Below are 22558 nucleotides of genomic sequence, written 5' to 3'. Positions count from 1 at the left end.
GTAATTAGAGTTGCTCCTGGGGAGGGGATTCTTGGCAATTGAGATTTTGTGGGGGCTCTTCTTTTAGACAGATAAGAGTTTTCAGGAAATTCAGTGCCTTCAACTCAAAATCATTCTTACGTCAAAGAGACATATTTTGGGGTGGCATATCCTTATCCCCTTTACATCTTACTCAATGGCTTTTCAGTGTCTATTGAAGGGATATTTTCCTATTTTAAAATAAAAAATGTATATTAATAAAATTCTGAATGCATCTTCACCCTTCTGAAATAACTCATATGTACTTAGTTGTGGCTTATTCTTTTTATGTATTGTGCACTTTGTTCCCTATGATAGCATCCCTCACCAACTGTGAGAGGTTTCATTCTAAAAAGTTGTTTACCTGGCAAGGCTAACAAGTATCAAAAACAAGGTTTTAAAGAGATAGGGGTAAGGTACCAACTTCCATTTTGAATATATAACTAAATTCAGTAAAGGGTAAGTTCTAGAGGGTCCTAACTTCTTCCAAAACAAACTAGATCTATTGATATTAAAACCTGTGCTGTGCCCTGAATGGTCTGGCTCAGTGGTTGGAGAGTCAGTCTGCGGACCAGAGCATCCCGGGTTCAGTTCCCGCTAGGTGCATGTAACCCCCCCAAAGAAAAAAACCTATGCTGATAGGTAACTTTTTCCTGTTTTACATTCTTTAATTGATCATTCTTTAATTTCTATGGTTTTATAATGAATTGAGAGACTTAATGTGCTTTGGACTTGAAATCTTCCACGGAATTCAAAACCCCCATTTGTTTTTACAAATTTGGCTGACTACTCCTTAAACTACGGTCATTTAAGTAAATTATCAAAGTACTTACTGGCATGTTTTGGGAGGCTGCCTATAGGTTAATCCATGTATTGAAAATACGGAGCTGAAAAAGGTCTCTTTTTTTGGAAAACAGTGTCTCATAAAATAAAAATAAGCCCTGGCCGGTTTGGCTCAGCAGTTAGAACGTCTGCCTGCGGTCCAGAGAGACCCGGGTTTGGTTCCCGCTAAGGGCACGTACCTCGGTTGCAGTTTGTCCCCGGCCCTGGTTGGTCGAGCAGGTGGCAGCCATTCGATGTGTCCCTTTCACGTCAATGTTTTTTTCTCTCTCTCTCTCTTCCTCTCCCTCCCACTCTGTCTGAACAAAAAAAATGGAAAAATGTCCTCGGGTGAGGATAAAAAATAAGTAATAAATAAATAAATAAATATTCCCCACTGGCTTCTTATCATCAGCCAATACAAACCATTGTGCTCAATTTTTCTGTCATTTCTAACCAAAAATGGCTTTGTTTGATTGACTCTTCTTCAAACTATTGCTCCATCTGTCTGTTTATAGCCAAAGTTCTTGAAAGAGTACCTCCCATTCCTTTCTAAACCCAGTTGTCTCTGGCTCTGACTCAGGACTTTATGAAAACCAATGTGCATACCAATGTCCATAATGACCTCTGAATTGCCAGATCCAGTGATCTCATCTCGTTTCTGGTCTGTTGAGTTCTCAGAACATTTGATGTTGTTGACTATCTCTTTCATCTTGAAACTTTTCGTTTTCTTGGCTTTCCTGCCAATATTCTTTCCTCCATTACTCAGCCTCTGTGACCACTTTTTCAGGCTCCCTTCCTCGCCCCCTGAACATGAGTGTTCTCCTGGCTCCATCTTTTCTCTCTCATCTCTCTCTCTCTCTCTATCTCTCTATCTCTCTGTCTCTCTCTTTGCCCTTACTTAATTTCACAGACGAAATGGAGATTTCAGGCACGAACTGAGACTTTCGCTCTCCTGACTTTGCCTCGCCCCCCCTGTGGTGGACAACCCGCACTCCACTCTGGAGCCAGCTCCCCACCTCCTGCAGGGTCTGGAACCACTGTGTGCTCCTCCCTCCCTCTGTGTTTTCAACCTCTCACCTCTTCCTATTGGCTGTAACATATGCTACAATGTCCATTTAAAAAAAAACTTCTCTCTTGACCTTTATCTAGATCTCCCTCTACTTATGGCTGTATATCTTTCCTTTCTTTCATAGTCAAGCTCCTTGAAAGTGGTCTATATTCACTTTATCTACTTCCTCACCACCCTTTCATTCTGTATCACTGCAGTTGAGACCTCTCTCTCCACAACTCCACTAAAACGGCCTGGTAAAGGCCACCACTGATCTCGCTGGAAAATCCCTCCGCCTCACTTCAGCCCTCAGTTTTACTTCCCTGAAGCCTCTGAGCTGGTTGACCACTCCATTTTTTCAAAACTCTTCCCTGGCTTCCATAATGAGACTCTCTTCTTCTTCTCCTGTCTGGCTGATTATTCCTACTCATTTTCCTTTGCTGCATTCCCTTTGTCTTTCCACTCCCAGTGTTCCTAGTCCTCTGTCCTGAGTTCCCTGCTCTGCTCTCTTCCCCTTCCCTCCTACTTGTTCATCTCTTCCCTTGGCACGTCTCCTCAAGTGATATCTTCCTTGCACTTCCGTTATGTCCAGCTTGATTGTTTTCCTGAACCCCAGCCCTAAATTGTCCCCTTCCTTCTGAACATCACCACTTTGGTGCCTCCTTTCAAGACACCATAAAACTTGATCCATTCAAGATAGTGGGCAAAGAGGGCTAAGGAAGTAGAAATAGTATGAGAGAAAGGAGAACAAGAGCAAGGGCTGTGGGAAGGCAAAAAAAAAAAATTGTGAATGAATGTTTATGCCTCTCTCACTTTGCACCAGCTGTGTCTAGGACACCGACTACCCTCATCCCCACTTTTCTTCCCTGGAGCTGTGGTTCACAGAGGGCAGGTCCCCAGGTCGGGTGCATCACCGAATCAGAAACTGGGAGGTGGGGCTCAGGAATCTGTGTTTTAATAAGTCCTCCAGGTGATTTCGTGCCTGCTGAAGTTTTAGAATGCCTGCACTAGTGAATTTCCTGTTCATCCTTCATGGCCCAGTGTCAGTGTTACCTCATCCGCAGAGCCCTCTCCAGCTCCTCAGACAAAATTAATGACTTCCTCCTCTGTTTTCCCATAGTACTTTATTCATGCCAATTATATAGCACTTATTCTGGTCTAGTTAGCTCTTTAAGAGTCCTTCCTCCCCCGTAGACTATAAGGCCCAGGGTTATTATTGATCTTTATGTTTTCAGTGCCTGGCATGAAATAGATATATGTAATATCTATTGTAATAGATATATGTTATCACAAATTACTTCTATTTTTCTGCTCCCATGACCCCTTTCACTCCCTACTTATCCTTCCTTTTTCTTCCTTGAACCTGGTTTCTGGGTATGAATAAATCATCAGAATGAGATCTTATCATCAAAAAATAGTGTTTTCATTGGATTCAAGCTTTCACCTCTTCATATCTGTCAGTCGGGTTTAAAAAAGAGAAATTGAGCTCTGGCCAGTTTTGCTCAGCAGTTGAGTGTCGGCCTGTGGACCAGAGAATCCTAGATTCGGTTCCCGCTAGGGGCACATACCACCAAAAAAAAAAAAAGAATAAATTGCTTAAAAATAAAATAAAAGAGAGAAATTGAACCACAAATAGAGATGTATAGGTGGGAAAAAGTATGCTTACAGTTGTGAATATGCAAAAGTCTGAGTTTACTCTTATATTATTACTTATTAATGTATTATTTTCCATATGAACAACTGTAAGCCTGCTTTTGCCAACCCCTGTGTACATATATATAATTGGCTACAGGGATTTTAACTTATGCAGTTGTAAAACTGGTTAAAGTGTCTGTGTAAAGCTGTTGTCTTCACTTTTATGCTGGAGCTTGGACTCCAGTAGGCAGACATTTGGAAGGGAATGATAGAGGAAAAGGGGGTCTGAGGGGTGAGTCTTTTGTTGTGAGGTGGGTCTCTTGTAAACAACATATAGATGAGTCATGCTTTCTTATCCAATCAGCTACTCTGTGTCTTTTTATCGAGCATTCAATCCATTTACATTTAAGGTTGTTATTGATACGCACTTATTTACTGCCATTTTTTGTTATTGTGGTTCTATTTTTCTTTCTATTTCTTCTTCTAATTACAGCAGTCCTTTTAACATTTCTTCCACTGCTGGTTTGGTGCTAATATATTCCCTTAGCCTTTTTTTTGTCTGGGAAGCTCTTTGTTCATCTTCTATTTTGAATGATAGCTTTGCTGGATAGAGTAGTCTTGGATTCAGATCCTTATTTTTCATGACCTTGATTACTTCATGCCATTCCCTTCTGGCCTGTAGTGTTTCTGTTGAGAAGTCAGCTGAGAGCCTTATGGGGTTTCCTTTGTAGGTAACCTGTTGCTTATCTCTTGCTGCTTTTAGGATTCTCTCTTTGTCTTTGATTTTTGGCATTTTAATTATGATGTGTCTTGGTGTGGGCCTGTTTGGGTTCTTCTTACTTAGGGCTCTCTGTGCTTCTTGAACTTGAATGCTTTTTTTCCTTCATCAAGTTAGGAAAGTTTTCTGTTACTGTTTCTTCAAATATATTCTCTAACCCTTGCTCATTTTCTTCTTCTTCTGGAACTCCTATGATGCAAATGTTGTTACGTCTTTAGTGGCCCCACAGTTCTCTTAAGCTGTCTTTCTGTTTTTTAATTGTTTTTTTTTTCCTTTTGGTTTTCTGGTTGGTTGATTTTTTCTACCCTGTCCTAATTCACTGATCCAGTCCTCAGCTTCCTCTACTCTGCTGGTTATTCCTTCCAATGTGTTCTTTTTTTCTACTATGTCATTCTTCATTTCCACTTGGTTGGTTTTCAATGTTTCTATATCTTTACACATGGTGTTGATGTCCTTACTCATGCTGTTGAGCTTCCTCAAGATCATGGCTCTGAACTCTACCTCTGATAACTTGCTTAACTGCATTTCATTTATCTCATCTTCACGAGAGTTCTCTTGTTCTTAATTTGGGATTTATTTCTTTGTTTCACCATTTTGGCTATCAGTGGGTTTTGGAGCCTGCCAAATTTTCCCTGTGGGTGTTGGTGTTCTGCTGTTTGTGACTCCCTCTACTGGGTTTGGATGAGTGTGGGAGGACCCACATTAAACACCACTGTCAAGTCTTACTTTCCTGGGTAGAGTTGCAATCCCAGGAAAGGTTCAGTTATCCTCTAGCTTTTTGCCTGGAGGCTAGTAGTCTCAGTTACTTGATGAGCTTTGGGTTGTAGTCCTCAACTGAATGAAAAACTCCCTCAGGTGTTCAGTGTAAGAGGATTTCCAGAGGGTGGGGCAGATGCTGGATGTTAATGAGCCTCAATATGCATTACTCTGGCCCAGCTGAGTGGGGTTAAATTTCCAAGGGAGGGACTGCTACTTCTCCCCAGAGCTCCAGGAAGGAGCAAGATGGCCACCGTCCTGTGTGGCTGCAACTCCACAAAATCTCTGAGTGCCCTCCAAATCTCAGGTGTCCCAGTCCAGTCCACCCTCCCTCTGCTGGAGCCCAAGGTGAGTGGCTATAGCTAATTTAGTGCTCTGTCCCGGCCTTCTGTGGAGCCAGCTTGGGATTTTAACCTGGGAGGAGCTGCTCACAGATAAAACAGCTGCTGTCCGTGGGCTCCCAACCCATCCTCTCATGCCTCCACAGACCTACCAGGCTTGATTCAGTGTCCTTTTTTGTGTGTGTGTCTCTGGTTATATGGTCCTCTCCAGCTGCTTTTTTGTTGCTTTTTCCCGATGATTGGTGTTTATTTTAGTTGTAATTCCAATTTGGTCCAGGGAGATGGTCTGTGTAGCTTCTGTTCACTCCACCACCATTTTGGAATCCTGTTTTGTTCTTTAGAGTCCACTTATAAGTGAGATAATTTGATATTTGCCTTTCACTATCTGGCTTATTTCACTTAGCATAATATCTCCAGGTCCATCCAGGCTGTCTCAAAAGGTAAGAGATCCTTCTTTTTTATAGCTGCATAGTATTCCATTGTGTAAATTGTACCACAGCTTTTTTATCCATTTGTCTACTGATGGACACTTGGGCTGTTTCCAGATCTTAGCTATTATAAATAGTGCTGCTATAAACATAGGGTTGCATATATTTTTTCTGATTGGTGTTTCAGGCTTCTTAGGATATATTTTCAGAAGTGGGATTGCTGGATCAAACAGCAGATCCATTATTAATTTTTTGAGGAACCTCCATACTGTTTTCCATAGTGGCTGCACCAGTCTGCTTTCCCACCAGCAATGTACTAGAGTTCCCTTTTCTCCACATTCTCACAGAGCACTTGTTGTTTGTTGATTTATTGATGGTAGCCATTCTGGCAGGTGTGAGGCGATACCTCATTGTAGTTTTAATTTGCATCTCTCTGATGATTAGTGACATTGAGCATTTTTTCATGTGTCTATTGGACATCTGTATGTCCTTTTTGTTTGTTTTTTTATCCTCACCTGAGGACATTTTTTCATTTTTTGTTCAGACAGAGTGGGAGGGAGAAGGGGAGAGAGAGAGAGAAACATCGACGTGAAAGGGACACATCGAGTGGCTGCCACCCGCACAACCCAACCAGGGCCGGGGACAAACTCCAGTCGAGGTATGTGCCCTTAGTGGGAACCAAACCTGGGTCTCTCTGGACCGCAGGCCGATGCTCTAACTGCTGAAGCAAACTGGCCCGGGCTGTATGTCTTTTTTGGAGAGTATCTATTCAGGTCCTTTGCCCATTTTTTAATTGGATTGTTTGTCTTCCTGCTGTTGAGGTGTATGAATTCTTTGTATATTTTGGAAATTAAACCCTTAGCAAATGTTTTTTTGGCATATATGTTTTCCCATATAGTAGCTTCTCTTTTCATTTTGTTGATGGTTTATTTTGCTGTGCAGAAGCTTTTTAGTTTGATATAGTCTCATGTGTTCATTTCTTGTTTTGTTTCCCTTGCCCTAGGCAATAAACATATTGGTGAAAATACTGCTACATGTGATGTCTGAGATTTTACTGCCTCTGTTTTCTTTTAGGGTTTTTATGGTTTCATGACTTATGTCTAAGTCTTTTATCCATTCTGAGTTTATTATTGTGTATGGTATAAGTTGGTGGTCTAGTTTAATTTTTTTGCATGTACCTGTCCAGTTTTCCCAACACTATTTATTGAATAAACTATCTTTACTCCATTGTATTCTCTTACTTCCTTTGTCAAATGTTTTTTTAAATATGTTTTATTTTATTTTATTTTTTTAGAGAGAGAGAGAAAAAAAAAATCTATGTGAGAGAGAAACATCAATTAGCCACCTCCTGCTTGCCTCCCACTGGGGATTCCACCCACAACCCAGGCATGTGCCCTGACCTGGTGTCGAAGCAGGACCTCTCAGTCCATGGGATGACACTCAATCCACTGAGCCACACTGGCCAGGCTCCTTTGTCAAATATTAATTAGCCATATTAGTATGGGTCAATTTCTGGGATCTCTGTTCTGTCCCATTGATCTATATCCCTGTTTGTATGCCAGTACCACGCTGGGTTTTTTTTTTTTAGTTTTTTTTTTTCTTCTTTTATTGATTTTTAGAGAAAGAGGAAGAGAGAGGGAGAGAGAGATAGAAACGTGGATGAGAGAGAACATCGATTAGCCGCCTCCAGCATGCCCCCCACTGGTGATTTGGCCCACAACCTGGGCATGTGCCCTGACCAGGAATTGAACTGGGCAGGTTGGGCAGGCTGTTTTTATTACAATGACTTTGTAGTAGAGTTTGATATGTGGTATTGTGATCCCTCCGATGTTGCTCTTCTTTCTCAAGATTGTTGTGGCTATTTGGGGTTTTATTTGGTTCCATATAAATTTTTGGAATATTTGTTTTAGATCTGTGAAATATACTGTTGGTATTTTAATAGGAATTGTGATGAATCTGTAGATTGCTTTGGCGAGTATGGACATTTTAATGTTGTTGATTCTTCCAATTCATGTATATGTATATGATATATGCTCCCACTTTTTTATATCTTCTTCTATGTCTTTTTCAATTTCCTATAGTTTTCTGAGAACAGGTCTTTTACTTCCTTGTTTAAATTTATTCCCAGGTATCTTATGTATGTATGTATGTATGTATGTATGTGTTTGTTTATTTATTTATTTATTTATTTATTTATTTATTTATTTATTTATTTACTTATTTTGCCACAATGGTAGATGAGTTTTTTGTTTGTTTGTTTCTCTTTCTGAAGGAGGGTTCATTATTGGTGTTTAAAAATACCATCAATTTCTGGGTTTTACTTTTGTATCCTGCTACTTTGTGGATTTGTTTATTAAATCTAGCAGTTTTGGGGTGGAGTCTTTAAAATTTCCTTTTTTTTTTTATCCTCACCTAAGGACATTTTTGCATTTATCTTTAAATAGAGTGGTAGGGAGAGAGGGAGGAAGAGAGAGAGAGAGAGAGAAACATCAGTATGAGAGAGACACATCAACTGATTGCCACCTACACAACCCCAACTGGGGCTGAGGACAAAATGCAACCGAGGTGTGTGTCCTTAGCAGGAATCGAACCCAGGTCTCTCTGGTCCATGGGCCAGCGCTCTAACCACTGAGCAAAACTGGCCAGGACAAGGATTTTCTATGTGACAGTTTTACTTCCTCTTTTCCACTTTGGATGCCTTTTTATTGTTTCTTCTTGTCTGATCACTGAGGCTAGGACTTCTAGTACTATGTTGAGTAAGAATGGTGTTCCTGATCTTTTAGTTTTTGCCCGTTTAGTATGATGTTGGATGTAGGTTTTGTTTTTGTTTTAAAATTTATTTATTTATTTATTTTAGAGAGAGAAAAGGAGCGGGAGATATAGAAACATCAATGAGACAGAACATTGATTGGCTTCCTCCTGCATGTCCCCCACTGGGGTTTTGGCCCACAATCTGGTCATGTGCTCTGACCGGGAATTGAACCGGTGACCTCTTGGTGCATGGGTCGACACTCAACCACTAAGCCACACCAGCTGGGTGATGTAGGTTTTTTTTTTTTTAATCCTCACCCTAGGACATTTTTTCATTTTCATTTTTTTTTATTTGTATTCAGACAGAGTGGGAGGAAGAGAGAGAGAGAGAAAAACATTGAAGTGAAAGGGACACATCGAGTGGCTGCCACCCGCACAACCCAACCAGGGCCGGGGACAAACTGCAACCGAAGTACATGCCCTTAACAGGAACCAAACCCAGGTCTCTCTGGACCGCAGGCTGACACTCTAACTGCTGAGCCAAACCAGCCAGGGCAGGTTTTTTTTTATATGGCCTTTATTACGTTGAGGTATGATCCTTCTATTCCCACTTTGCTGAGAGTTTTTATCATAAATGGGTGCAGGATGTTGTCAAATGCTTTTTCTGCATCCATCAATATGATCATATAATTTTTAAAAATATGTTTTTACTGATTTTTTAGAGAGAGAGGAGAAGAAAAAGAGAGAAACATCAGTGTGAGAAACATCATTTAGCTGCCTCCTGCGTGGCCCCTACTGGGAATTGAGCCCACAACCAGGGCATGTACCCTCACTGAGAATCAAACTGGTACCTCTCAGTCCATGGGACAATGCTCAATCCACTGAGTCACACTGGCTGGGCTGATCATACGATCTTGATCCTTCATTTTGTTTATGTGGTGTATCACATTTATTGATTTGCGAATATTGAACTATTTTTGCATCCCTGGGATAAATCCCATGTGGTCATGGTGTATGATCTTTTTAATGTATTGCTGGATCTTATTTGCTAATATATTGTTGAGAATGTGAGCATCTATGTTCATCAGGGAAATTGGCCTATAATTTTCTTTCTTTGTAGTGTCTTTATCTGGTTTTGGAATTACAATAATACTGGCTTCATAAAAAGATCTTGAAAGTCATCCCTTCTCTTGAATTTTTTGTATAGTTTGAAGAGGATTGGTGTTAATTCTTCTTTGAATGTTTGGTAAAACTCACCTGTCTAGGGATTTGTTTGCTGGGAGTTTTTTGTTGTTGTTGTTACTGCTTCAATTTCATCAGTTGTTATTGGCCTTTTCAGGTTTTTCGATTCTTCCTGATTCAGTTTTTGAAGTTTATATGTTTCTAGGAATTTTCCCATTTCACCTAGGTTGCCATGTTTGTTGGCATATAGATATTCAAAGTATTTTCTTATATTCCTTTGTATTTCTGTGATATCAGTTACTTTGCCTCTTTCATTTCTGATTTTTTAAATTTTTATTGTTGAAAGCATTACAGATGTCCCCTCTTTTTTTTCCCACTGACCTCATTTTTAAAATTTATTTATTTGGGTCCTCTTTGTTTCTTGATAAGTCTGGCAAAAGGTTCATCAATCTTGTTTATCTTTTCAAAGAATTAGCTCTTGGTGTCATTGATCTTTTGTATTGTTTTCTTAGTCTCAATGTCATTTATTTCCACTCTGATCTTTATTATTTCCTTCCTTTAACTTACTCTGCTTTTTTTGTTGTTCTCTTTTTTATTCTTTTAGTTGTATAGTTAGGTAGTTTATTAGAGAGTTTTCTTGTTTTTTGAGGTAGGCCTGTAATGCTATGAACTTCCCTCTGAGAACTGCTTTCTCTGTGTTCATAGATTTTTTGGTTGTGTATTCATTTTTGTTTGCTTTCAGGATTTTTTTTTTTATTTCTGCATTGAACTCATTGGTAATACATTTATTGTTTAATAACAATCTATTTAGTCTTCAAGTGTTTGAATGTTTTTGAGTTTTTTATTGTAGTTGATTTCTAGTTTCATACCATTGTGATCTAAGAAGATGCTTGATATGATTTCAATTTTCCTTAATTTGTTAAGGTTTATTTTGTGTCCTAACGTGTGATCTATCATTTAGAATGTGCCATGTGCACTTGAGAAGCATGTATATTCTGCCACTTTGGGATGAAATATTCTGTAAATATCAATTAAATCCATCTGATATAGTGTGTTTGTTTAAGGCCACTGTTTCCTTAAACAAACAGTGTTGATTTTTTTGTCTAGAAGATCTATCCAGTGATATCAGTGGGGTGTTAAAGTCCCCTACTATGATTGTATTGCTATTGCTCTCTCCTTTAAAGTCTTCCAAAAGTTTTCTTATATATTTATGTGCTCTTGTATTGGGTGCATATATGTTTACTAGGGTTATATCCTCTTGTTTGAACGGTCCTTTTAATATTATATAGTGTCCTTCCTTTTCTCCTATTATGGCCTTTGTTTTGAAGTCTATTTTGTCAGATATGAGTATTGCTACCCCAGCTTTTTTTTTTTTTTTTTTCATTTCCATTTGCATGGATTTTTTTTTTCATTCCTTCACTTTCAGTCTGTGTGAATCTTTTGTTCTGAGTGGGTCTCTTGTAGACAGCATATATATGGGTCATGTTTTCTTATCTATTCAGCTACCCTATGTCTTTTTTTTTTCTTTATTGATTTTAGAGAGAAAGGGAGAGAGAGAGACAGAGAGAGAAACATTGACGTGAGAGAGATACATCAGTTGGTTGTCTCCTGCACAATCCCAAGGCCCGAGATTGAACCTGAAACCCAGGTATGTGCCCTTGACCAGAATTGACTCTGTGACCCTTGGGTCTACAGGCTGACATTCTAACCGCTGAACCAAACTGGCCAGGGCCCCTATGTCTTTTTATTATTTTATTTTATTTTACTTTATTTTATTTTTTTCCTGACCCAAGGATATTTTTCTTTTTATCTTCAGATAGAGCGGGAGGGAGGGAGGGAACAAGAGAGAGAGAGAGAGAGAGAGAGAGAGAGAGAGAAACATTGATGCAAGAGAGACACATCAATTGGTTGCCACCCACATGACCCCAACAAGGGCCAGGGACGAACTACAACAGAGGTATGTGCCCTTGGCTGGAATCAAACCCGTGATTCATTGGTCTGTGGGCTGACGCTCTAACTGGCCAGAGTGGCCTCTGTGTCTTTTGATTGGAGCATTTAGTCCATTTTGATTTAAGGTTATTATCAATAAGTACTTATTTACTGTCTTTCTTCTTCTTTATAACTATGTTCCTTTCTCTCTTGATTTCTTTTTTTGTTTTAAATCCTCACCCAAGGATATTTTTCCATTTATCTTCAGATAGAGTGGGAAGGAGGGAGAGAAAGAGAAGGAGAGAAACATTGATGTGAGAGAGACACATCGATTGGTTGCCTCCCACACAATTCCAACCAGGGCCAGGGACCAAACCAAAAATGACACATGCCCTTGACTGGAATTGAACCCAAGACTCTCTGGTCCACAGGTCGATGCTCTAACCACTGAACAAAACCAGCCAGGGCGTGATTTCTTCTTCTTAATGCACTCCTTGAATATTTCCTGCAATGCAGGTTTGGTGGTAATATACTCCTTTAGCCTTTTTTTTTGGTCTGGAAAGATCGTTATTTTACCTTCAATTTTAAATGATAGCTGTGCTGGATAGAGTTGTCTTGGGTTTAGGCACTTGCTTTTCATTACTTTGAATACTTCATGCCAATCCCTTCTGGCCTAAAGTATTTCTGTTGAGAAATCAGCTGACATTCTAATGGGTACTCCCTTGTAGGTAACTTTCTGTCTCTCTCTTGCTGCCTTTAAGATTCTTTCTCTGTCTTTAATGTTTGTCATTTTGTTTCATCTTGATTGGAATTCTCTGTGCTTCCTGAACTTGTGTGACTTTTTCCTTCACCAGGTTAGGGACGTTTTCAGTCATTATTTCTTTAAACAAGTTATCTATTCCTTGCTTACTGTCTTCTTTTTCTGGTACCCCTTTGATGCAGGTGTTGTTATGTTTCATATTGTCCCAAAGTTCCCTTAAACTATCCTCCTTTTTAATTCTTCTCCCTTTTGCTGCTGTAATTGGGTGCTTTTTTCTACCTTGTCTGCCAAATCACTGACTTGATCTTCTGCCCCATTCAATCAACTTTGATTCCTTCCAGTGTATTTTTTATGTCAGATATGTTATTTTTCATTTCTATCTGATTTTTATTTATGTTCTCCCCTTCTTGTTTTATGCTGTTGTAGTTTCCACTAAGTCCCTTGAAATTCTAAGTTTCTTGAGCATCCTTATAACCGTTACTTTGAACTCTATACCTGATAAATTGCTTGCCTCCATTTTGTTTAGCTCTTTTTCTGGAGTTTCCTCATTTTCTTTCATTTTGAGGTTGTTTCTTTGTCTCTCCATTTTTGCTGTCCCTTTGTATTTGTTTCTGTGTATTAGATAAAACTGCTTTGGATCTCAGTCTTTGTGGTGTGGCCTTATGTAGTAAGTGTTTTGTGGGACCCAGTGTTGCAGTCTCTTAGATCTCCTGAGCTGGGTGCTCTAGGAATGTCCCTTGTGTGAGATATTTGGGCTCTCCTGTTGTATTTCAGTCTTGAATTGTTGTTGTCCTGTTCATGGTGGGATCTCCTCTCAGGCTGGCTATGAGGTTCACCCCCAACAATGTCATGCAAGCTGTTGTGCAGGTACTGACAGAACAAACAAAACAAGAAACAGAACAAAAACATAGAGGAAGGAAAACAGTATAAGAGAAAAGAGGAAGAAAAAATTATGGAAAGGAAATGAAAGGAGAAAGCTGAAAGACAAAAAATTAAAAAAGGAGAAAACAGATGAAAAATAGAGTAAGAAAAGGGAAGAGAAAAATTAGCAATATGAAAGAAAACAGAGAGACTAAAATAATGACAAATCGATAAAGAAAAAAGATAGAGAAGATAATGCGAAACAAAGAAAAAAGTGAAGTGCTCACCTCAGCAGAGTTAAGTGCCTCCTGGGAGCTGCCTTTGGATGCTGCTCTCCTGATGACTGAGGCTGACTGTTTTGTCTGCCAATTCTGGGACTTCCAGAAGGTACTTAGGTGCTAGCCACTGTCAGAAACTGTCCTCGTTTGGCTGTCAGCAACATGTTGGAAGCTTCAAGCTATCTGCAGTTTGTGTCTGTCTCCACAGAACTTAGCTGTGCACCCGAGGGGCCAAGCTGCACTCTAGCAGCAGGGGCTGGGGGATGGGTCAGCAAATTTCCCCAGGTTCCCTGGGCTCCATCTCCACCTGCCTTCCCCCTGCTGGCCGGCTGTCAGTCTTAGTCACTGAAAAGTCAGTTTCAGAAAGGGCTTTAGGTGGAATCAGGAGTATACGATCTCTGGATCTCCCGTGGGGAGGAGTTGCCATTCAGATTTCAGGGGAGGTAGTGGGTGTGTTTCCCCATCCCAGGGCTACTCCTCTGAGAGTGACCCAGAGTATTTCCCCGCCCTCGGCTGGGCAGAGATCCTTGTATCCCGTCCAGTGGGATCAAGTGGGAACCAGTAGTTTCTATCAGCTCTCCTGTGAGAGGGACGCATCAGTCAGGTTTCCAGGACAGTGGGACAGATGGCCCTACCCCAAGCCAGTCACTGACTCGCTGAGATTGTTCAAACCTGCAGGCTTGGCTCCCACTGCTCTCTCCTCTCAAGGGTGGAGATGCAGAGTGCGACAGGCAGGCTTCCTGACAGTGGGGTGAGCTGAATCCCTAGGGCGGGGTGTTTTCCTTGTCCTGAGCTGTGGTTTCTGGGAGGGGCCCACGCCTCTCAGTTTGGGGGAGATACGACCAAATTCAGGTCTCCAGGCTGCCACTTTTCCATGTCTCCCCCCAATGCTTTCCCCCTCGCCTCTCCTTGGGCATCTCCAGTCCACACCGCCCTCCCTCCACTGGAGCCTCTGATAAGTAGCTATAAACAAAAATGCTGTGCTCTGGGTTTGAAAGAAAGAAAAAACTAACAGAAAGAGCTGTGGCGTTATCTCCAACCAGCTCTGGTCTCCTCTGTGGCCAGAAGCCCTGATGCCTTGCACGGCTGTATGTGACGAGGGCCGCCGTTCTCAGCTCTGGTGCTCCGGACGGGGGAGCCCAACTGGGGTCTGGCCCGGACCCTCTCAGGGAAAACCCCTGTAGCTGAGATCCCTCCTCACTCGGCCTGCCGCCCATGGATGCAGGGCCAGCCCCTCTCTTACGTCACCCTTCCCACGAGTCTCCAGGTGGTTCTAAGTCTCCTCCTCAGCCGGACCTCAGTTGGTAATTCCGGGTGCATGTTCCCCAATTAATTACATTTCCAGTCTGGCCCTGGGAGGAGGTGCAAGAAAGGTCTGCCTATTTGACCACCATCTTCCCCTCGTCTCCCTAATTGAGGTTTTTTGTAAGAAATGAGTGTAATAAAGAATAACAGAGTTTAGCAGAATGTAGTGGGCAAGAGCTTGGACTCAGCCATTTTCTAGCTGTGCGACTCTGAGCAAGATGTTAAACCTTTGTAAGCCTTTGTATTCTCATTTATAAAGTGTCAATAATGGTAGTCTTTATCTCTTAGTAAGAGAATTCATGTAAAGGACTTAATAAGATAATTCATGTAAAGTACTTGGCAGGATGTTAAGCACATAGTATAATATTAACTGCTGCCAATATCATCTTCGTTATTGTTGTTACTATTATTGTTATTATTATTTCCCTAGGAAATACTTTCCGGGCAGGTTGATTCCCAAGGCTCAGTAGTACCTTTGCCCACTGCACACAAGCAGCAGACCAGGTCATCATCTGGGGTCCAGCACTGATTGTCAGAAGGACTTCGCGCTCGTGTTTTCATGCTTTCTTTGGATCAGAATATCGTTGCCCTTGACTTCTCAGCTCCAGGTCCAAACGCGTTCTTGAACTTTGCTGTAAAATTTATCTTTCATTTGTCTAAGGATTGGGCTCGGAGCTTTCCCCCCCTCCCTGCTCTACCAGACCTTGAGCAGAGATGGCTGTGAAGCCCAGGGTGCGCTGGCTAGAGCCCCAGCCACCTTGCCCATTCCCAAGGCAGGTGCCTGACCCCTCAGGTCCCAGCAGGAAAGAATGGGATGATGGTAAAGTGAATGTATGGCTTCCTTATGGCAGAGGTTAGGGACCTGTTTTATGGCGCCATGAGAACACAGACTGATGGCCACCCCCAGGCACGGTGCCGTTGTGTAACCATAATCAGAAGCTGTTAAGCATTTTACTGCCTGAGTAAAAGGACGGGATGGATAGCTCTTTATGTTTGTTAAGCAGTAAAAAACGAAGAATGAAATGTTATCCTTTCATTAAAGGGCCATTCTGATCTCTTTCTTTATCCTGATTATCATTGAGTTTCATGAATCTATCTCCCGTAAATCTTTAGGCTTATTTTCTTTTTCCGTGTTTAATTGGGTTTTCTGGTTTGTGGCCGCTTTAAGCGGAGAAAAATCACTGAAGTAGAATTTGGAAATATTACAGTCCCGTCTGGTTTTATTACTCAATTTCAGTATTGATTGGATCCCCAGAATGTACTTTAATTGACATACCCCTCTTTTAAAACAAAATCTATGTATCCTGTCAATGCAATCATTTTTACTCCTTTACCAAGTCCAAGCTGACATTACTTCAAATACAAAAACCCCTTATCGGAATAAATGGAGGCGTTGCTGTTTGGTGAAAGGAGCATACTGCGGGCCCCACCTCAGCTGTGTTTTCAAGAATGAAATGTATCAAGAATCCTTTCTGCTTCCCCTCCCACCCCCATGATGCTTCTCGAGTTCATATGTTTTGTTGCGATGTACCAACGGTAATGCTTTGGTTCAGGATCCCAGGGTCTCTCTCCAGGGGCATTACAGCTTCCAGTTCCCCCCCGTACCACTGCCATACTGAAATCCTCTTCACTGGCAGGTAGGTTCATCACGAGTCGTGTTTCCATGGCTTGGTTCAGGCTGTCCCTCTGCCCAGAATGCCTTTTACCTTTGTCTGCCTGTTGAATTCCTTCAAGACCATGTATAATGTCACCTCCTCTTGTCATCTCTTCCCAGCTTCCTCAGCTGGGATCATGCATGCCTTGCTTTGGCCTGGGTAGAGCTTGTTTGTATTATGAAAGGTACATCGGCATTTCTAATTATTCCATTGTGTCTGGTTCCCCTCTAGACACCTGAGGGCAGAATCCTTGCTTTCATAACTATACCTTCCCCACTACCCAGCACAATACCTGTCCGGGAAAGGCACTTGGTGAATACTTGCTGAGTGAATGCAAGTACAGTGTTTTCAGTGGGTAAATAAATAAGGAGAGACGTAATAACGAAGACAATTACTTGGATATTTTTCTGGAGAAACTAGAGAAAGCTGCAAGTAGCTTGTGTGCAATTGAAAAGAAGTGGGCTATTCATTCACAGCTAAAGGATGAGATGCAGGGCTCCGAGGCACACGCCTCTGTTTTTAGAAATGTACAGTGTCTACCTAAATGTACATTGAATGTCTTTGGAGGAAGAAAAAAAACACAGATTTTTTTTTTTTTTCAAAAAAAAAAGAATAAAAGGGTACTTCTGAGATAACTTTATTTTGAGTTATGGTTATGTTTTAGCTGTGTTTTAACAAAGTAGGTAATTTTGACCCAACCCACTCTTTCTCCTCACCCTTTCAGCACTATGTCGAATGCCAGGGTCATACAGGTGTCGCTCTGATGCCTCTCCGAACAGTACACGTTTTGATTTCGTATATTGAGATGTCAAACTTTTTCTGTGCCCCAAAGAAACCTAGAAGCATCTCTTTGTCTGTGTCAGTCCATCATTGAACTCATCAGGAAATAAAATTGTGAGTACTGCTGACCCGCAGCTGACTTCCCGAGTATGGTCCTCCCAGCATGGCAACCCCTTCAGATCGTCCACGCTGTGATGTCTCCGCATTGTTGGGCCTTGGTCAGCTGTGAGTTTTGGTGCGGTAACAAGAACAGGGCACTCCAGGCCAGCTCACCATTCCCAACCAGAGAACTCTGGAAGACAAGGGTGTTTACAACATGGATGGGGATGGCAGTCCTTCCTGCAGCCACCTCGCCTGTGTCTCCTCCTCCCGTGCCTGTGTTTCCAGAGAATACTGTAAACAAATAGCAAATTTCATCACCCTTAAGTGCCGTCCACACCTTATCAGTAATGAAGGGATGCTCCTTGCTCCCCCGTTACCCAGAATGTGGTCCCCTCCAGTCCTCTTCCTGAGCGTGCAGTCCAAGTTCCACGCGGCCTGGCTGCAGACACCCCCCAGCCTCACCTCCTGCCTCGCGTGTCTTCAACCAAACAAATGCCCCGCGCATCAGCACAGCTGCCTCACAGACTCTTCTCCACAAATACTTTCTCTCTCCTTGTTAGGCAGCTTTCTCTTCCTTGGTAGCCGTCCTTTCCCTCTCAGCACTTTGCAGTTCTGTGAACCATCCAAGGCCCAGCTCAATGCCACCCTCGCCGCGTACGCTGTCCTGAGCCCCATCGTCAGAATTAACCACTTGTTTTTTGTTTTGTTTTGTTTTGTTTTATCCTCACCTGAGGACATTTTTTCCATTTTTTTATTCAGATAGAGTGGGAGGGAGAGAGAGGAAGAGAGAGAGAGAGAGAGAAACATCGATGTGAAAGGGACACATCGAGTGGCTGCCACCTGCACGACCAACCAGGGCCAGGGACAAACTGCAACCGAGGTACGTGCCCTTAGCGGGAACCGAACCCGGGTCTCTCTGTACCACAGGCCGACGCTCCAACCGCTGAGCCAAACCGGCCAGGGCAGAATTAACCACTCTTACTGTGGTGTGGGCAGAGAGCTTTGTTTTCAGCTTGGTATAGCTATGATCAAGTTATTTCTTTTTTTTTTTTTATCCTCACCCGAGGACATTTTTCCATTTTTTGTCCAGATAGAGTGGGAGGGAGAGAGAAAGAAACATTGATGTACAAGGGACACATCGAGTGGCTGCCACCTGCACGACCCAACCAGGACCGGGGACAAACTACAACCGAGGTACATGCCCTTAGCGGGAACTGAACCTGGGTCTCTCTGGACCGCAGGCCGGCGCTCTAACCGCTGAGCCAAACCGGCCAGGGCTATTTCTTACACTGTGGTTGTTCGTGTCCACGTTGATGTCCCCTGAGCCCAGCCGTCTGCTCTGGTCTTGCTTTTCTCATTCTCACAGCTCCCGTTTCCTAGCGCAGTGCCTTCCACTCATTCTTCATCAGACGCTCCTGGAGCACCCTGCTGTGGGCCAGGCCTTGTTCTACTCCCTGGGGAGAAAACAGAAACAGATAAAACCCCTCCTGTCATTTCATGAAAGAGCAGAATTTGTTAATTAAATAGATAAAGTACAGTACGCAGTAGGAGTCATGGAGAAAAAGATAGGAGGGTAGTACAGGGAATTCTGGAGATGAGCGGTGAGGGTGACTTAAAATGAGTTTGCAGGGAGGCCTCACCAAGAAGGTACCATTTTGGTGAATATTTCTGGGGGCGGGGAGGCAACAATGGGAAGGGCCAGGAGTATCCAAGGTCCACATGGAGACCAGGGTGGCCAGAGTCAGGTAAAAGTAGTAGACGAAGTCAGAGGGGCGAGGGCGTCTGAGTTAGGGACCTGGGGGGTGCCCTTGGCTGGGAATTGAGCTAAAGAATGCCATGACCTGTGTTTTCAAAGGCACTCCCTGACCACGAGGTGAGAAAGGGCTCAGTTTAGGATCATTTTGGATCAGGACTTCCTGGCACATTGAACGTGGGGTATGTGAGAAATTGAATTGTCTAATGTGACTCTGAGGCTTTGGGCCTGAGAAACAGAAAGGATGGCGCCTCCTTCAGTGGAGAAGAAGAGACTGCAGGTTTGGGGACAAGATCAAGAGGACATCTCTGTCCACTGATGTTTAAAGGTGCCCACAACCCAGCCAGTGTGGCTCAGTTGGTTGAGCATTGTCCTGTGCACCAAGAGGTCAATGGTTCGATTCCCATTCAGGGCACATGCCCAGTTGTGGGCTCGATCCCTGGTCGGGGGCATGCAGGAGGCAGCTGATAGATGTTTCTCTCATCAATGTTTCTATCTCTCTCTCCCTCTCTCTTCCTCTCTCTCTAAAAAATAAAAAAAAACAATAAAAACATATTTTAAAAAATAAAGGTGCCCACAATATGTTAAGTCAGAATGTCACACTTGTACATGTCGGGAGGGAAGTCTGGGAGAATATACGTTTAACTGTTAACAGTTAACTGTTAGGGTGTGGCATTAATGGGACTTTGACTTTCCACTTTCCAATTTTTAATTCCATGTGTATACAGTTCATTAGTCCAAGTGACATGAAGGGAACAAAAATGCATGAGATTTGGCCCAGACCTCAGTGTGTGTAAGAAGGCGACAAAGCAGAGATCTGGTGAAGGCAGGGTGATCGTACCCGGTGAATCTGCCCAGGTCCCAGGTCTAAGCTCTCAGTTTTGCATGTTTCTTTCATTACTCACCAGAAGGTGCTCAGACACTGGAGGCCAGCTCCCCATTACAAAGTCATAAGACATTTCTAAACCAAACTAGAAATGTATTCACAGTGGAGTTAAAATAACGTTATTTGCTTAGGAAAATTCTTTCTTGTAAGTAACTCCATTTGGAAAACCATATTATAGGCCAAAAGTGACTTCATAAATATAAATTTAGAACAATAGAAGTGAGGATATTTTTATCAAGCAAGACTTGATAGTTTGGTGAATTGCTATTGTTTATGACTGGGTTGTTTCCTTCCAGAAAACAAACATCCTCAGAATTGAAGCAACTTTTTCCTTGTCCAGCACTCTTCAGACACACTAAGAATTCTAATGGTACTTCACACCAACAAGGAGCAATTCAAGATATTAGGGGAAGTGTAAGTGATTTAAGACTTCGAATAAAACGCTGTAAATCTGTTATCTGCAGAAAGAGAACAAGTTATCTCTTTTCTGGTGAGCTGTTTCTAAAAGAAAACATTTTTCTCAGTGTGTTTTTTTAATACGTTTTTATCATTTTTTAGAGAGAGAGAGGAAGGGAGAGAAATAGAAACATCGATCAAACATTGATCGGCTGCTTCCTGCACACCCCCTACTGGTGATCAAGCCTGAACCCAGGCATGTGCCCTGACCAGGAATCGAACCGGGACCTCTCAGTCCAGGGGATGATATTCAAGCCACTGAGCCACACTGGCTGAGCTCTTCGTATGTTCTTTGTAAGGGGACCAAGTACTTAGAGCTGCGAAAGCATTGTGGGACCCAGAGCTGGAGGGGAGGAGCACAGACAGGCGGAAGTCCCGAAAGACAGAAGGTGCTCATTGTGCAGAAACCAGGTAGTTCAGCTCCTGTGGGGAAGAGGCTGTTGGTCTGGGTGTGATAATGGAAATGAAAGGGAGAGACTACATGTGTGTCATAGGGAACAATTCCCCCACCTCCGCCCTGCCCCTCCCTCCCACCCTTGGGAACTGGGTGTCAGTGTCTGGTCCATCTTCACAGGGAAGTAGAGATGGGTCACAGAAAGGAGCTGGCATCTGTGCCGTGAAAGGGGCAGTTGGGAGAGCAGTACCCTGAAGAGGTAACTCAGGACCAAAGCCAGTGCACCCTTGGCCTGGTGAATGAAAGGCACTGGAGGCTTTGGAGAGCCACCTGCGGGCACGAGGGGGCCAGCACTCTGAGCAGCTTGGAGCTCCAGCTTCACGATAGTCACTGCTTCTGAGACTTTTGAAACACGCCAGTCCTCTTAGCTGCACACGTGTAAGCCGTTCAGATGCGTCACAGCTCTGCCTGTGTGATGTCATTGCTTAACCAGAGCCGCCTTCTTTGGTTTTCCTAAGTTTGTTGCTAATTCTGCAGGCACATCCTTATTTATACCCTGTAGCTTATCAAGTGCTCAAAAAGAACACCTAGTGACATCATCTGTGGGAATGGGGGTTGAGGAAGATAGAAAAGGTCGATGATGTATTGTATCTGTTCCAGGTGGTTTTTTGTACAGGGTACTGTAGGAAGTGAGAAATGGCCTTGGGTCACCTTTGACCAAGTGTGCAGAAGGCAGTTAAGTACAGTTACAAGTCCCTGGTTTCAGTGGTTTGCAATTCGATGATGTAGTGGTTCTGAGTGTTTGGGGAGATTCGGGTGCTGATTAGCTCTTCTGGCCACCAGTCTGGACTCCACAAAGCAATCTCTGGTCTGGTGTATTGCTTGTGTGTGTTTGTCCTTCCAAAGAAGTCATCAGCATAATGTCTAGAGACTGAAGGGTTTTTGTACAAGGTCATACCCGACTTCACCGAGAGAACATTAGAAGCCTCGCCTACATTCTCTCTCAGGTTCCTCACTGAATTCTAGTTAAGCTAGAATAACTCCATAGTTCTCCCATTTTGGGGGTGGACCACAAACAGGTGGGCATCAGCGATACTAAGACAGCCATTTATGCTCAGCGCACAGACTACCTGCTTCCAGGCCCTTGCAGTTTTGTTTTTCTCTGCCACAACCATGCTCCACCAGATCCCCGGTTAGTCCAAGAAGCATCCAAGCTCGATCTCTTCTTTACAGTTATTGGAGCCGGAGGTACTGGGGCAGCTCTGTATATCTTGCACCTGGCATTGTTCAATCCAGATGTCTGCTGGGACGGAAGGAATAACCCAGAACCCAATAATCAATACAAGCTCTACTCAGTGAAAGTAGATTACAGCAAACTGAAGAAAGAAGGTCCAGACTTCTAAAGGAAATGTTTCACTATAAAGCTGCTTAGGCCCTGGCTGGTGTGGGTCAGTTGGTTGAGCATCATCTCGCGCACCAGTAGGTTGCTGGTTTGATTCCCAGTTGGGGCACATGCCCAGGTTTCAGGCTTGATCCCCACTAGGGGGTGTGCAGGAGGCAGCTGATTGATGCTTTGCTCTCGCGTTGATGTTTCTCTCGGTCCCTCTCCCTTCACCTCTTTCTAAAATTAATAAAAATAT

General features: G+C 42.8%; 1 protein-coding gene and 1 pseudogene across 1 annotated transcript in view; both read left to right on the top strand.

Annotated features, from left to right (window-relative positions):
• TMEM150C (transmembrane protein 150C) overlaps nucleotides 1-22558 on the top strand; it is a 96570-nt gene that overhangs the window by 42594 nt on the left and 31418 nt on the right. The window lies entirely within an intron of this gene.
• LOC118636577 lies at nucleotides 22092-22321 on the top strand (annotated as a pseudogene).

This window comes from Molossus molossus, unplaced genomic scaffold, assembly GCF_014108415.1.
Source record: "Molossus molossus isolate mMolMol1 unplaced genomic scaffold, mMolMol1.p scaffold_m16_p_1, whole genome shotgun sequence".
Lineage (NCBI taxonomy): Eukaryota > Metazoa > Chordata > Mammalia > Chiroptera > Molossidae > Molossus > Molossus molossus.
This window is presented reverse-complemented; position numbering and strand designations above follow the sequence as displayed.